Source organism: Apium graveolens, chromosome 6 (genome assembly GCF_009905375.1).
Source record: "Apium graveolens cultivar Ventura chromosome 6, ASM990537v1, whole genome shotgun sequence".
Classification (NCBI taxonomy): Eukaryota; Viridiplantae; Streptophyta; class Magnoliopsida; order Apiales; family Apiaceae; genus Apium; species Apium graveolens.
Window position 1 is genome coordinate 254,098,282 of NC_133652.1, and position 15,351 is coordinate 254,113,632.

Genomic DNA, 15,351 nt, shown 5'->3' on the forward strand with positions numbered 1-15,351 from the left:
ACTACTCTCAAATGAAGATCGATGATATTTAGTCTAGCATTGTTCGCCCAACAATCTCGGTTAATACCTTTGAGACCAAGTCAAGCATGATTCAGATGATACATAACTCAGTTCAATTTGGGGGTTCTCCGACAGAAGACCCCAACATGCTCATCAGAGATTTCATCGAGATCTGCGATACTTTCAAGTTCAATGGAGTTTCTGAAGATGCCATTAGGTTGAGGCTTTTCCCATTCTCTCTACGGGATAAAGCTAAGTGCTGGTTACATTCTCTACCACCAGGGTCTATCACCAAATGGGAGGATCTTGCTTAGAAGTTCTTAACCAAATTCTTTCCTATGGAGAACACTGCTGCAATCAGAAATGCACTTACTCATTTTGCTCAGCAATCTAGAGAATCTTTATGCGAGGCTTGGGATCGATATAAGGAGATGCTTAGGAAGTGTCCTCATCATGGGATGCCTGACTGGATGATCATTAACTGTTTCTATAATGGTTTGGGTGCTACTTCTCGACCCATGCTTGATGCAGCATAAGGAGGAGCCTTGTGGGCTAAAATCTACGATGAAGCTTATGAATTGATTGAACTGATGGCTGCTAATGAATACCTGAATCCTACTCAGCGACTATCTCGGGGTAAGGTAGCAGGAATTCTGGAGTTGGATGCAGATACCGCTACAGTTGCTCAACTTAAGGCTTTGACGATGAAGGTGGATTCTCTGTCTAATTATGGAGTTAATCAGATCACTAGTGTCTGTGAGCTTTGTGTTGGTGCCCATGAGACTGATTAGTGTGCCATTTCTAGTGAATCAACTCAGTTCGTGAGCAACTTTCAAAGGTCGGAACAACCTGTACCAGCCACATATCATCCTAACAACCATAATCATCCTAATTTTAGCTGGAGCAATACTCAGAATGCGGTTCAGCATCCTTATCAGCAGTACCCAGCAAAGCAGTACAACCCCCTGGTTTTCAGCAACCGCAATATGCACCAAGGCAAGAACTCTAGCTGTAATAGTCGAATGAAAAATCTGAATTGGAGGAGTTGAGGCTCATGTCCAAGAGCCAAGCGGCTTCTATCAAGACCTTGGAAAATCAAATTGGGAAAATTGCCAATGCTTTATAAAATCGTCAACCTGGTACACTTCCTAGTCACAATGAAGTACCAGGAAAGAGGGAAGCAAAGGAGCAGGTAAAGGCAATTATATTGAGGTCTGGGAATATTGCAAACCCCGAACATTCTCATGGTTCGGATGAAGAAGTTGTGGCTGAAGAAGAAGTGCAGAAGGAAGCTGAAGTGGAACCAAGGAAGACTACTGTTGAACACACTCCTCCTGAGGGTAATGCAGGGGAGAAACAGACCTATCCTCTGCCTCCCTTTCCTAAGAGGCTGCAGAAGAAAAAGTTGGATAAACAGTTTGAAAAGTTTTTGGAGGTGTTCAAGAAACTTCACATCAACTTACCTTTTGCTAAAGCTCTTGAACAAATGCCTAGTTATGTGAAGTTTATAAAAGGTATTCTCTCTCAGAAGATGAAGCTTGATGAATTAGAGACAGTTGTTCTCACGGAGGAATGTATTGTTATTCTACAACAGAAGTTACCTCCGAAGCTTAAAGATCCTGGAAGCTTCACTATTCCTTGCACTGTTGGAAAGGTGTCATTTGACAAATGCTTATGTGACTTGGGAGCTAGCATCAATCTGATGTCTTTGTCAATCTTTAAAAAGTTGGACTTACCGGATCCAAAGCCTACTTATATGACTTTGCAGTTGGCCGATCGTTCCATTACTTATCCATGAGACATTGTGGAGGATATTTTGGTCAAGGTGGATAAACTCATCTTTCCTGCTAATTTTGTAATTCTTGATTTCGAGAAGGATAAGAAGATTTCCATAATCTTGGGAAAACCTTTCTTGGTGACTGTCCGAACCTTGATTAATGTGTAGAAGGGTGAGCTTACCATGAGAGTGCTGGATTAGGATGTTACTTTTATTCCCTACGGAAAAATAAGAAGTTCTTAAAGGTGGAGTTGGTCGATTCTGTGGTTACATCAGAACTTGATCAATCGCTAAGGTCTGATACCTTAGAATAAGCCTTGTTAAGGAATTCTGATAGCGAAGATGATGAAGGTGATGAGCAATTACAATATCTGAATGCTTCTCCCTGGAAGAGGAAGATGGATATGCCTTTTGAATCTCTTAGAATAGAGGAGCTGAACAAATCTCCTAAGTGCCTCAAGCCATCTATTGAGGAAGCTCCTACACTCAAGCTTAAACCATTACCTGAACACTTAAGGTATGCTTTTTTGGGTGATGCATCTACATTGACTGTTATTATTGCATCTGACCTTTCAGGTAGTGATGAGGAAAAACTCTTAAGAATTCTGAGAGAGTTCAAATTGGCAATTGGATGGACGATAACAGATATTAAGGGAATCAGCCCTTCTTATTGTATGCATAAAATTCTGCTAGAGGAAGGTAGCAAGCCTACTATTGAGCAACAAAGAAGGCTTAATCCTATCATGAAGGAAGTTATGAAGAAGAAAATTCTTAAGTGGCTGGATGCAGGGATCATCTATTCCATTTCTGACAGTTTTTGGGTGAGTCCAGTTCAGTGTGTACCAAAGAAAGGAGGTATCACAGTTGTTAATAATGAGAAGAATGAGCTCATTCCTACTCGAACAGTCACGGGGTGGAGAGTTTGCATGAATTACAGGAAGCTGAACAAGGCCACGAGAAAAGATCACTTCCCTCTGCCGTTTATTGATCAGATGCTTGACATATTGCTGGGCATGAGTACTACTATCTTCTGGATGGTAATTCGGGCTATAATCAAATTTGCATTACTCCGGAAGATCAGGAGAAGACTACTTTCACTTGTCCATTTGGTACTTTCGCCTTTAGAAGGGTTTCTTTTGGTTTATGTGGGGAACCTGCCACATTTCAGAGATGTATGATGGCTATCTTCTCTAACATGATTGGTCAAAATGTGGAGGTGTTCATGGATGATTTCTCTGTGTTTGGCGATTTGTTTGATGAGTGCTTGTAGAATCTTGGAGACATTCTCAAAAGGTGTGTTGAGATCAATTTGGTTCTCAACTGGGAGAAATGTCACTTTATGGTGCAACTGGGCATTATTCTTGGTCATAAGGTCTCTATTAAGGGTCTTAAGGTGGACAAATCCAAGGTGGGGGTCATTGAAAATCTTCCTCCAACAATTTCTGTTAAGGGAGTTCGCAGCTTTCTTGGTCATGCGGGTTTTTAAGGCGGTTTAACAAGGACTTCTCAAAAATGTCTAAACCTTTGTGCAATCTTCTGGAGAAGGATGTCCCATTCAAGTTTGATGACGAGTGCCTAACTGCTTTTGAGTTCTTGAGGAAGAGTTTAATTACGGCACATTTCATAACTGCACCTGATTGGAATGAATCTTTTGAGATGATATGTGATGTAAGTGACTATACAGTTGGAGCAGTTCTTGGGCAGAGAAAGAACAACATATTTCATGTGGTCTACTATGCTAGTAAGACCCTAAATGGTGCTCAAATGAATTATACTACTACTGAGAAAGAACTTTTGGCTATTGTAACACCCCCAAATCCGGGGTCGGGGATCCAGGTTGTCACAAGTTCCATTTCCCTTAATAACACCCAATCTTAATAAATAATCAACTACTCTGTATTGTGACCCCACAATAAACACACACACCACAAGTTATAGTTTCAGAGATGAATATCCAAAAATAATCACAAGTCGTTTTATTCCACAATTATATGCCAATACACCTTAAAAGGGTTTCTGAATAAATTTACATTTCTTTGCCATTATTACAATTCATAAATATACATAAATCTGGTGCATCAAAAGTTGAAGCCTAGCCTATTGGTAGTTCCTACCTCAGCTACAGCGACATCAACGCCTATAGGAAACTGCGGGACGTTTCCTATCCGCTCGCGAATTGGGAGCTTGGTCCTGCTCATCTTTTCTATCTGTTGTTGTGTGATGAAAGAAGAAAGCAAGGGTGAGCAGCAAGCCCACCAAAATAATATGTATAATGATTTACAGTATATGAGCCTTCTCATAGTACTCATGAAAGTCTTAGTCAAAAGAAATGAACCAAGTTTGATATCTTAATGCGATGAAGTCGCAAAATATTCAGTATATATACATATATACTTTTCAAAATCTTGGAAGTCCTCTTCCATGCATAATATACATAGAGTTCCAGTTTATAACTGTATAAAAATATCGTTGCAAGGTGATCTCATATATCTAACCTTGTCTCAACGTTTTTCTGAAAATCTTTGACATACATAAGATAATCATTTACTAGATATAAGTTTAAAAGATGAAGTTACAAGATACTCCAATATACTTATATCTTTTCCAAATACTGCTTGAACTACCACCGTTCAAGTTATAATGAGCTTTCAACAGTTCATCACATAGATGAGACTACAAGACAAGATTTGAATAGATTAAATCTTTAAAATATCATCAAAATAAAATGAAGTTATGAGATACTTCATTTGATGCAACATCATTTTGAAAACTTGACCCTGCCAACACTTAACAATCGCCCAACCGTAGCCTTTCTATCGAAGTGCTCTGGGTAGTGTTGCAGAAATATCCAATTGAATGATGAACTCATTACGGGAGTTTGCCGCGCCAGGAAGACCACTTACGATGATCAGTCGTAGTAGTGCAACCCCACCATTTTCTACATGTAGAGGAGAACCTGTCGGATTTACTTGTCAACCGAACACTGGACTCCTAAGGAATGGACCGTCTTAGCGGAACTTCCGGGCCATTTGGGCCAATATAATAAGGCTGGGCCGGCGGTACTCGACCACTTACGCCACTCCTAGTTCAGATGAAATCCATGACTCTGAAACGTAAAGCTCGTCCCCCCTTTCCCCAAGCAGAAACTTGTTGATACGGCTCCACCAAGAAGTCGTATCTAGTTGGAAAGGAAAACTCACCAATATTTCCCAGGCGATGCCTGTTAATAAATTAACTTGTTCCAAGAATTTTACTTCCCGAGTGTTGGGTAAGTAATCAAAAACTCTTTTATCGAAATAGCAACCTTGTTGCGAATATAAAACACACCTCAGAGCCGGATCCCTCAGGTTTTGAGCGAGTATTTAAATCCCCTTCGAAAGGAGGATCTTAAATATAAAAATGAGTTTTGGGATCCGCTCTAACTTTTAAAAATCATTTTACAGACTCGAAAACACTTTAAAGAGTGTTTGGAGTAATGCTGATTTAATAAAGTAAATCAGTCCCAATATATTAGAAAATATCTGAATATTATTATTTAAATAATATTCCCATAAAGAATAATCTTTATAAAAATAATTGAAGTAGATGTTGTAAAACTTATACTTGAAATGACTATTAAATAACCAAAGATATACTTATACGAAAGTAATATCTTTATTTGAATAATCAAAAGTAAGTTTGATTACCGACACATTATTCTTTATTAAAATAAAGAATATTAATTAGAAATTAATCAGAGTCATAAGTCCTCGAATGAATATCCAAAATAATATTCATTAATAAAATAAACGGAGTCATAAGCCCTCAAATGAATATTCAAAATAATATTCATTAATAAAATAAACGGAGTCAAAAGCCCTCGAACGAATATTCAAAATAATATTCATTAATAAAATAAACGGAGTCATAAGCCCTCGAATGAATATTCAAAATAATATTCATTAATAAAATAAAGGGAGTCATAATTCCTCGGATGAATATTCAAAATAATATTCATTAATAAAATAAAGGGAGTCATAATTCCTCGGATGGATATTCAAGTAATATTCATTAAATAATATAAAGTTATCGAATAAACCTTATTCGATTAATAGTTTTTAAAAACTATAACCATATATATATAAAATATATATATTATACTCGGGAACATCGACTCCCGGTTTAGAAATATGTTCACCTTTTTATCCCCTACTAAGGGTAACTCAAATACCGCTTATCTCTAGCATAGGTATTATGCAACTATAAGCATTTTAACCAACAGATATATAATTCAAGAATATGAAACAGGCATGCATATATACCATATCACATGCTACAATATATCGCAAGAATTTACTAATAACAAATATGCATTTATCGCAAGATCATGCATATACACATATACATCACAACAACAGTTATACGGGTAGAAAACTTGTCTGAGTGCTCCGGATAGGCTTAAGCTTAGAGTGAGTCCGATAACCTATGAACAACAACATAAGTCGGAATTAAACCCCGGTCGCTTAAGAAACTAGACTTTAACCATTTAGAGTCCTAACGTTCGCTTTCGCGCTTAACGATTTACTTAAGTCGCTCGAGTACCCTCGGCTCCCCCATTTTTAATAAATTAACCATTACGAGTTTTAAGGCGATTTTTTCGCAAGTGTCTTACCAACTACCTATTACACCATACATAAATGTTTCATACTTCAATTAGTCCTTTAAGGTCTTTAACCTATGTTTCAAAGTAAGGCGAGGGGTAATGATTCGTTCGCGAAACATCGTTACTTAAAACGGCCGTTTCTCCTAAACCGTACATCGGAATCAAACGAACCACATATCAAAACGAAGTTCGTAACATGAACTATCTAAACCTGGCAATGGTAAAAACCTAATAGTGAGTTCAAGGGTTCTGATGTTAAGAAAAAAAACAGTCTACGGTAAATCGGGCATTACGACGACTATGTTTACGCGATTTCCCAAAATTTTACCTAACCAATTCAACCACCAATCAATCCCAATTCATTCATACAACTAACATTCATCCATATCACACTACAACAGCCCCCAAAACCTCAAGTTCTCCAATTTATGTTATTCTCAATCTTGAATTTAAAACTATACTTAAGTCCTTTACTAATCAACAAGTTTCAACATTCAATTCACTACAACTCCAACCCAAACTCTAAACCTACAAGCATTAAGCTACTCTTTTACCATAACAACCAAAATCATCCTAATATACAAAGTAAAGCTAGAGTTTGGAGATGATATACCTTCCTTGAAGCTTTTAATCAATGAAAGATCCTTGGAATGCCCATGGAAGCCTTGATCTATGCTTAAGCTACCTTGAACTTTCATAAAAAATCAAGAAAACCAAAGTTATTTCTTGAAGGTTACTATTCACCATCTTCTTCCTTGATTTATTGGAAGAGATTGTGAAGGAATTAGAAGCTTAAACTTATAGGATATCCATATCTATGTACAAGGAACCTTAGATAATTACCTTGTGATTTAACAATGCTTGGAACTAGGATTTTGATTTTTCTTCCTTTGGAAAAGAAGAAAAGCCGAGAGCAAGATGAAGAGAATGAAATGATTTTGTGTTTTTTGATTTTTTTGGCTTAGCTTGGTTGTTTTTTGTTTTGTTTTTGGTTAATTACCTTTCTAACCTTAAACTTTGTGTGGTTTTAAATCAACCACATCTCCTTCCCCTTATGTCATGCTTATGTCATGCTTATGATGTCATCATCCCTTACTTGCCCTCTTCTTATTGGTTGGATGACCTCATCATCCCTAACCTCCTTGATTAACTTCCTAATTGTTTGCCTAATGACCGCTGATCTGTTATACGGTTCGCTTAACTTTCGTTCTCGTTTCTCGTTTGAGGGATCATACCCGGGATCTTATTACTTGGGTTTCCTTAACCTTTCTCAATACATTATATTCCTTTTATGATCCTCTCTTATAATCCTTTAATTTAAATCTTTTAATTTAAATCCTTTTTAACCTGTTACCTTATACTCAATTCTTTCCGTATCTAGTGGATTTCCGGGAAAAATCAAAGTGTTCGGAATTGGATTCTGACGATCTTTACATACACTTATATACCACATAGAGTACTAATAATATCCCAGAAGATCAATAACAGAACCTCTATATAGTGTGGCATGAAAAGTTTTCTCATTCAGCATAATCTGCAAAATCACTATTCATAAGGGTTTCAAAAATTTCCAAAAATTGGGGTTATTACAGTCTCCCCTCCTTAAAAGGATTCCGTCCCAGAATCAGATAGAAAATGAATAGGGATACTTTCTTAACATTGCACTTTCTAACTCTCGAGTAAATTTTCCCACATTGTGGTTCTTCCATCAATCTCTGAATAGTTTGATAACCCTTCTCCTAAGCACTTGTTCCTTTTTACTCTATAACCCTTCCTGGTTGCTCCATATAGGTTACGTCGGGTTGCATGTCTATGCGCTCATATGCCCCTATTTATCTGGCATCCGAATTATACTTCCTTAACATTGATACGTGGAACACGTTATGACTTGCTACATGTTCGGGGGTAGGGCTAGCTCATATGCTAACTTCCCAAAACATCTTAATATATCCAAGGGTCCAACAAATTGTAGACTTAGCTTTCCTTTCTTTCCAAACCTCATCAATCCTTTCCAAGGGATACCTATAACATTACTAGGTCCCCTATTTCATACTCTTTGTCCTTTTGAGTCAAATCAGCATACCTCTTATGTCCATCTTGGGTTACTACCAGCCGTCCTCTGATTAGATCTATTATATCCCTCGTCCTTTGGACTACTGCGGGTCCGAGCATCTTGCGCTCTACAACTTCATCCTAACATAAGGGAGATCGACATTGTCTTCCCTCAAGGATCTCATAAGGCAATACCTCAATACTGACATATGATCTATTGTCGTAAGAAAACTCAATCTGTGTTAAGTGATCATTCCAATTTCTTTCAAGTCTAGTGCACAGACTCTCATTATAGCTTTTAGCATTAGAGCTTTTGCTTCTCAATACCCATTCTTTTCCAGTTCGTAATCTCTACTACCTTCCGTTCCTAATATTATACTGGTTATACTTTTGCTCGTTAGCGTTCTATAACCTTTTAATAACCACGTCAACCTTAGTATCACGAATGTGTTTCCATTCCGAATACCACCACAACTTTATTACTCCTTTTTCAGCTGTTTCTATTTCCCAAAGTTTGATCAATCATATAGAAGTAAAGGAATTTGTTGAGAGATCACTATGATCATGAACACTTGTTATATCGCATAGTTAGTACAGAAGGTGGCCAGCCTTTAGTACTTGACAAGCAATTAAACAATAGATGGTATCCTACTAGGCTTCTATCGCACAGATAGATAGTCATTCGGCAATACCTCCCCTTCTGGAAGGGTTGTTCTTTTCAGCTTACATGAAATGAAAAGAAGAGAAAAGAACGAACTGAAGAGGATTGTATATTCGTAAAAAAAATTTTATTGCCATAAAATATCTGGCTTGGAATCTACCTCTGAACTATAGAGGTTTGTCATAGGAGAATAAAACATATATGTATTTATATCAACATCAAGTATTATAACATCGTATTTCACATGCCTAAATATTTTTGCTATTCCGTCCATCATTCTATGGACCCATGCTCTTCCTCGAGCTTATACACAATCACCTTTGAAACTCCCTCGATACCGAAAATCGAATCTGGGATCTCATTCTAGACATTATCGTTACTAGAATTCTATGCTTGCACCTCAACCTTCCTCATATAGTAATACGACTCTCTTTTCATAAGAGGGAATAAATATTCAATGGGTAGATACTCTACTTAATTAGTCTATCAATGATAACTTATACACTACCACGACCCGATTAGTGGTACTCAATCTCAACATCCATTCCAATACAACTCTCACGGTTGTAATCAGCTCATTACTCGCAGAATCATTGCTGCACTACTATGGTCCACTACTGACCTACTATCGTCATTCACTTTCCATGAAATCTTAATATCTAATCATACGGAGTCCATACATCTCGTATAGAATTCTTCTAAGGAGTTAACATAACCACCAATCACAATTCATGAAGAACACTCCAAACTCTGACGTACTTTCATGACATGAAGTAGATAAAATTGCAGAAGAGTTTCAGTCAAAGCAACGATAGCAGGTTAATACCATTCTTAATCGTATACCTTAAATAGAAGACTTAACTCAAGGGTTCGTCTAGTCCTTTTTGAAACATGGTCCTGGCTTATCTCAAGATAGTATCTTCTGAGATAGATAGCCCGCTCATGGCGATTACACGAATTAAACCTTTACCAACTACTATTACGGTTGGGTATTGCACAGTCATCAGAAGGAATTTCAATCTTCCAAACCATAATACAACCTGCATAGCTTTAACCATCATCACTGTATTCCTTTGGCACAAGCGCCTATAATTATCCTCTTATCTTTAAAGTGTCGGCCACTTCTTTGGCCTTTCCTGATAGTAAAATTTCCTTACAGTCAATGTCATTTTAACCACCTCCAAATAAATTTTCTACCTCATTTCAATCACTGCTTATGTGAAGATGTTTTCCTTAAAATCTGGTGAATAAAAAAAATATCACCATTTTTCCATAAGTTATTGCCTCAGTCTTTAGAGGTTAATCACTTTCATGACTGACTCTCAATCATAATTAGAACATCTTTTATCTTAAGTCCTAATTGCCCTGAACAATTTCCACCATTACTGGTTCGATCCATACCTTCTCGTGGTTTAACACGTGCCCCACTTGGCATCATTATAATTACGTCATATTTCCTTTATCAACATTTCTATTCTTGAGAATTTTGAATATTACCTTTCTCCTTGTAAAACCTCTAAGGTTTTCCTTGAATTGTTCCTCCTGTATTCCCTAGATACAGGGCATATCAAAATACCATTTACTAATACTAGAACCATTGTCTATATACTTCTGAAAAATTTCTCCACTGATCCTTAAAGGTTGTTATTACCTTAATCCTTTCCAATTCATACTGTCAAAACTCATACTATCCCTATTAAGGGTGAAATGCCAACCTTTATGCATTCCCCTAGGATTCGTTTTAAGTTACTGATGTTCTATCCTTAATTCCACCTTTAAAAAGGTACATGCATCCTTCCATGGATAAATCAAGTCATATATCCCTGATAAGGGTGTCTTATTCAATCATTCCCACCTCGATAGTATATGCCTAATTTTCACAATAACATCTGTATTCAAAATGAGGTCAATCAATATGGCCTCCAAAAGATAACAACGGTTATCCGCTTTTATTGCCTAATTTGGTAACGATAACAAGGATGTTCTGGAAGATATTGGTCGTGTTCAACGCGAACTTCTTCTTAATAATTCCTTATTTACTTTTGTTGTTTATCTCAACAGTCATCTCAATGTTGGGATATCTTTCATACATGGCATCTCCCTTTCTGGGTATCATACCACTAGTCTTACACTTCACCTTCTTGAAGGTCACTTCCTTCATCCAATTTTCTTAATTTCTTACTTTCTTGTCTCCTCAGTCTATCTGCGTCTCATTATTTATCCTTCGAACTATTTCAAGGTTTCCTCGAATCCTCCCAACTTATAGGGGATAAAATATATGTATCTCTTATTCCTTCAATCATCAACTTTAACTCATGGTGAATCACCCTCATCCTGACGATTACATACTTTTCTATTTCTATTGCGACGAGTCTTTAGGGTTTCCTCATACCCAACTCCCTTATCATACCTCAAACTCTATTGCCTTTATATTCCTTTCCACTTCAGTTTCTTTTTATTTTCCTTTCTCTTATCCTTATTTCATGAACCAACACAACATAAGTATTGATTTCAAACATCCCGTCATTCTGGATTCGTGTCCTCAGAACGAATCTTGACAACTTTTACAACTTAGATTCGTAATTCATCATACTCATCCGCTTTTGTTCTAGCTCCAAACTTTTACACTATCTCCTTATCTTTGGGAATTACTTTCCCGAAAACAATTGACTGAACTTAAATCAGTTTATTATAATCTCTTGCTTCGTGCCTTCCTTGGCCATTCACCAGCGGGTGGTCTCTGTAACACCCCCAAATCCGGGGTCGGGGATCCGGGTTGTCACGAGTTCCATTTCCCTTAATAACACCCAATCTTAATAAACAATCAACTACTCTGTACTGTGACCCCACAATATACACACACACACCACAAGTTATAATCTCAGAGATGAATACCAAAAATAACATAAGTCATGTTATTCAACAATTATAAGTCATTACACCTCAAAAGGGTTTCTGAATAAATTTACATTTCTTTGCCATTATTACAATTCATATTATACATAAGTCTGGTTTATCAATAGTTGAAAACCTAGCCTATTGGTTGCTCCTACCTCAGCTACGGCGGCATCAACGCTTTCAGAAAACTGCGGAACATTTTCTAACCGCTTGCGAATTGGAAGCTTGGTCCTGTTCATCTTTTCTATCTGTTGTTGTGTGATGAAAGAAGAAAGCAAGGGTGAGCAGCAAGCCCACCAAAATAATATGTATAATGATTTACAATATGCGAGCCTTCTCATAGTACTCATGAAAGTCTTGGTCAAAAGAAATGAACCAAGTTTGATATCTTAATGCGATGAAGTCGCAAAATATTCAGTATATATACATATATACTTTTCAAAATCTTGGAATTCCTCTTCCATGTATAATATACACAAAGTTCCAGTTTATAACTGTATAAAAATATCGTTGCAAGGTGATCTCATATATCTAACCTTGTCTCAACATTTTTCTGAAAGTCTTTGATATGCATAAGATAATCATTTACTAGATATAAGTTTAAAAGATGAAGTTACAAGATACTCCAATATACTTATATCTTTTCCGAATACTACATGAACTACCACCATTCAAGTTATAATTAGTTTTAAAAGTTTATCACACTGATGAGACTACAAGATAAGACTTGAATATATTATAAACAATCATCTACTGCGTACTGTGACCCTACAATATACACACACATCACAAGTTATAGTCTCAGAGATGAATGCCAAAAAAATAACACAGGTCATTTTATTCCATAATTATAAGTCATTACACCTCAAAAGGGTTTCTGAATAAATTTACATATTATTTGCCATTATTATAATTCATAAATGTACATAAGTCCGGTACAACAAAAGTTGAAAGCCTAGCCTATTGGTAGTTCCTACCTCAGCTACAACGGCATCAACGCCTACAGCAAACTGCGGAAACTTTCCTATCCGCTCACGAATTGGGAGCTTGGTCCTGTTCATCATGTCTATCTGTTATTGTGTGATGAAAGAAGAAAGCAAGGGTGAGCAACAAGCCCATCGAAATAATATGTATAATAATTAACAATATATGAGCATTCTCATAGTACTCATGAAAGTCTTGGTCAAAAGAAATGAACCAAGTTTGATATCTTAATGCGATGAAGTCGCAAAATATTCAGTATATATATACATATATACTACTCAAAATCTTTGAATTCCTCTGACATGCATACTGTACATAGAGTTCCAGTTTATAACTGTATAAAAATATCGTTGCAAGGTGATCTCATATATCTAACCTTGTCTCAACGTATTTCTAAAAATCATTGTCATGCATAAGATAATCATTAACCAGATATACGTTGAAAAGATGAAGTTACAAGATACTCTAATATACTTATATCTTTTCTGAATACTACTTGAACTACCACCGTTCAAGGTATAACCAGTTCAAAAGTTCATCACATAGATGAGACTACAAGATAAGATTTGAATAGATTCAATCTTTGAAATATCATTCAAAAGAAATGAAGTTACGAGATACTTCATTAAGTCCCGATATATATACACCTATATATATCTCATACTTTCCTTGGAAACCTCTGTTATGAAAAATATAAACAGAGTTATAATATCCAATGAATTTGGAAAGAAGAAAACCTTGGCATAAACCTGATATCTTGCTGATAAGGCAAAGATACCAATAAGTAACCTTTTCTACTAGTAGATGGATGAATTCCCTACTGGTCATCACCCTGGCCGCAATAGGACCTTATGCTGGACTGCCACTCTGCCACTTACGCATTTGATGGACTCCAACTGAGCCACTTACACTTTCATGGACGCCCGCTGAGCCCATATTGCTTATGCCGAATCAATTAGATGAACTTACTTCTCAAATAGATGAACTTACTTCCCGGATCCCTCAGGTTTTGAGCGAGTATTTAAATCCCCTTCGAAAGGAAGATCTTAAATATAAAAATGAGTTTTAGGATCCGCTCTAACTTTTAAAAATCATTTTGAAGACTCGAAAACATTTTTAAGAATGTTTGGAGTAATGCTGATTTAATGAAATAAATCAGTCCCGATATATTAGAAGATATCTGAATATTATTATTTAAATAATATTCCCTTAAGGATAATCCTTATAAAAATAATTGAAGTAAAAGTTTTAAGACTCATACTTGAAATTAATAATAAATAACCAAAGATATACTTATACGAAAGTATGATCTTTATTTGAATAATCGAAAATAAGTTTGATTATCGAAACATTATTCTTTAATAAAATAAAGAATATTATTTAGTAAATATGCGGAGTCATAAGTCCTCGAATGAATATTCAAAATAATATTCATTAAATAAAATAAACGGAGTCGTAGGTCCTCGAATGAATATTCAATATAATATTCATTTAAATAAAACAAATGGAGTCATAAGTCCTCGAATAATATTCAAAATAATATTCATTACATATAATAAAGTTATCGAATAAACCTTATTCGATTAATGGTTTTGAAAACTATTCATATATACATATATAAATATATATATATATATATTATACTCGGAAACATCGACTCCCAGTTTAGAAAAATGTTCACCTTTGGGTCCCCTATACTAAGGATATAAGCAACTACTGCTTATCTCTAGCACAGGTATTATGCAACTATAAGCATTGGAATCAACAGATAGATATCAAGATTACGAAACAGACATGCATATATTCCATATCAGCATGCTCCAATATATCGCAAGATTTGCTAATTAACCATCATGCATCTATCACAAGATAATGCATATACATATATACATCACAACAACTGTATAATGGGTAGAAAACTTGCCTGAGTGATCCAAGATAGTCTTAAGCTTAGAGTGGGTCCGATAACCTATGAATAACAACATAAGTCGAAATTAAACCCCAGTCTCTTAAGAAACTAGACTTTAACCAATTGAACCCTAACGTTCGCTTATGGTCACTTCTACGCTTAACGAATCACATAAGTCGTTCGAGTATCCTCGGCTCCACCATTTTTTAATAAATTAACCTAAGAATTTTAAGGCGATTCTTTCTCGAGTACTCTACCAACTGCCTAATCCACTTTACATAATTGTTTCATACTCCAATTAGTCATTTAAAGTCCTTAACCAAGGTTTCAAAGTAAGGCGAGGGGTAATGGTTCGGTCGCGAAACACCGTTACTTAAAACGGTCGTTTCTCCTAAACCGTACATCGGATTCAAGCGTACCACATATCA

The 15,351-nt window shown here is 36.1% G+C and overlaps 1 non-coding gene across 1 annotated transcript; it reads right to left on the reverse strand.

The window, feature by feature from the left end:
* Positions 1-353: 353 nt before the first annotated feature.
* Positions 354-460, reverse strand: LOC141670198 (small nucleolar RNA R71). Its single transcript, XR_012554440.1, has one exon. It is a non-coding gene; the product is annotated as a small nucleolar RNA R71 (small nucleolar RNA).
* Between the last annotated feature and the right edge of the window lie 14,891 nt (positions 461-15,351).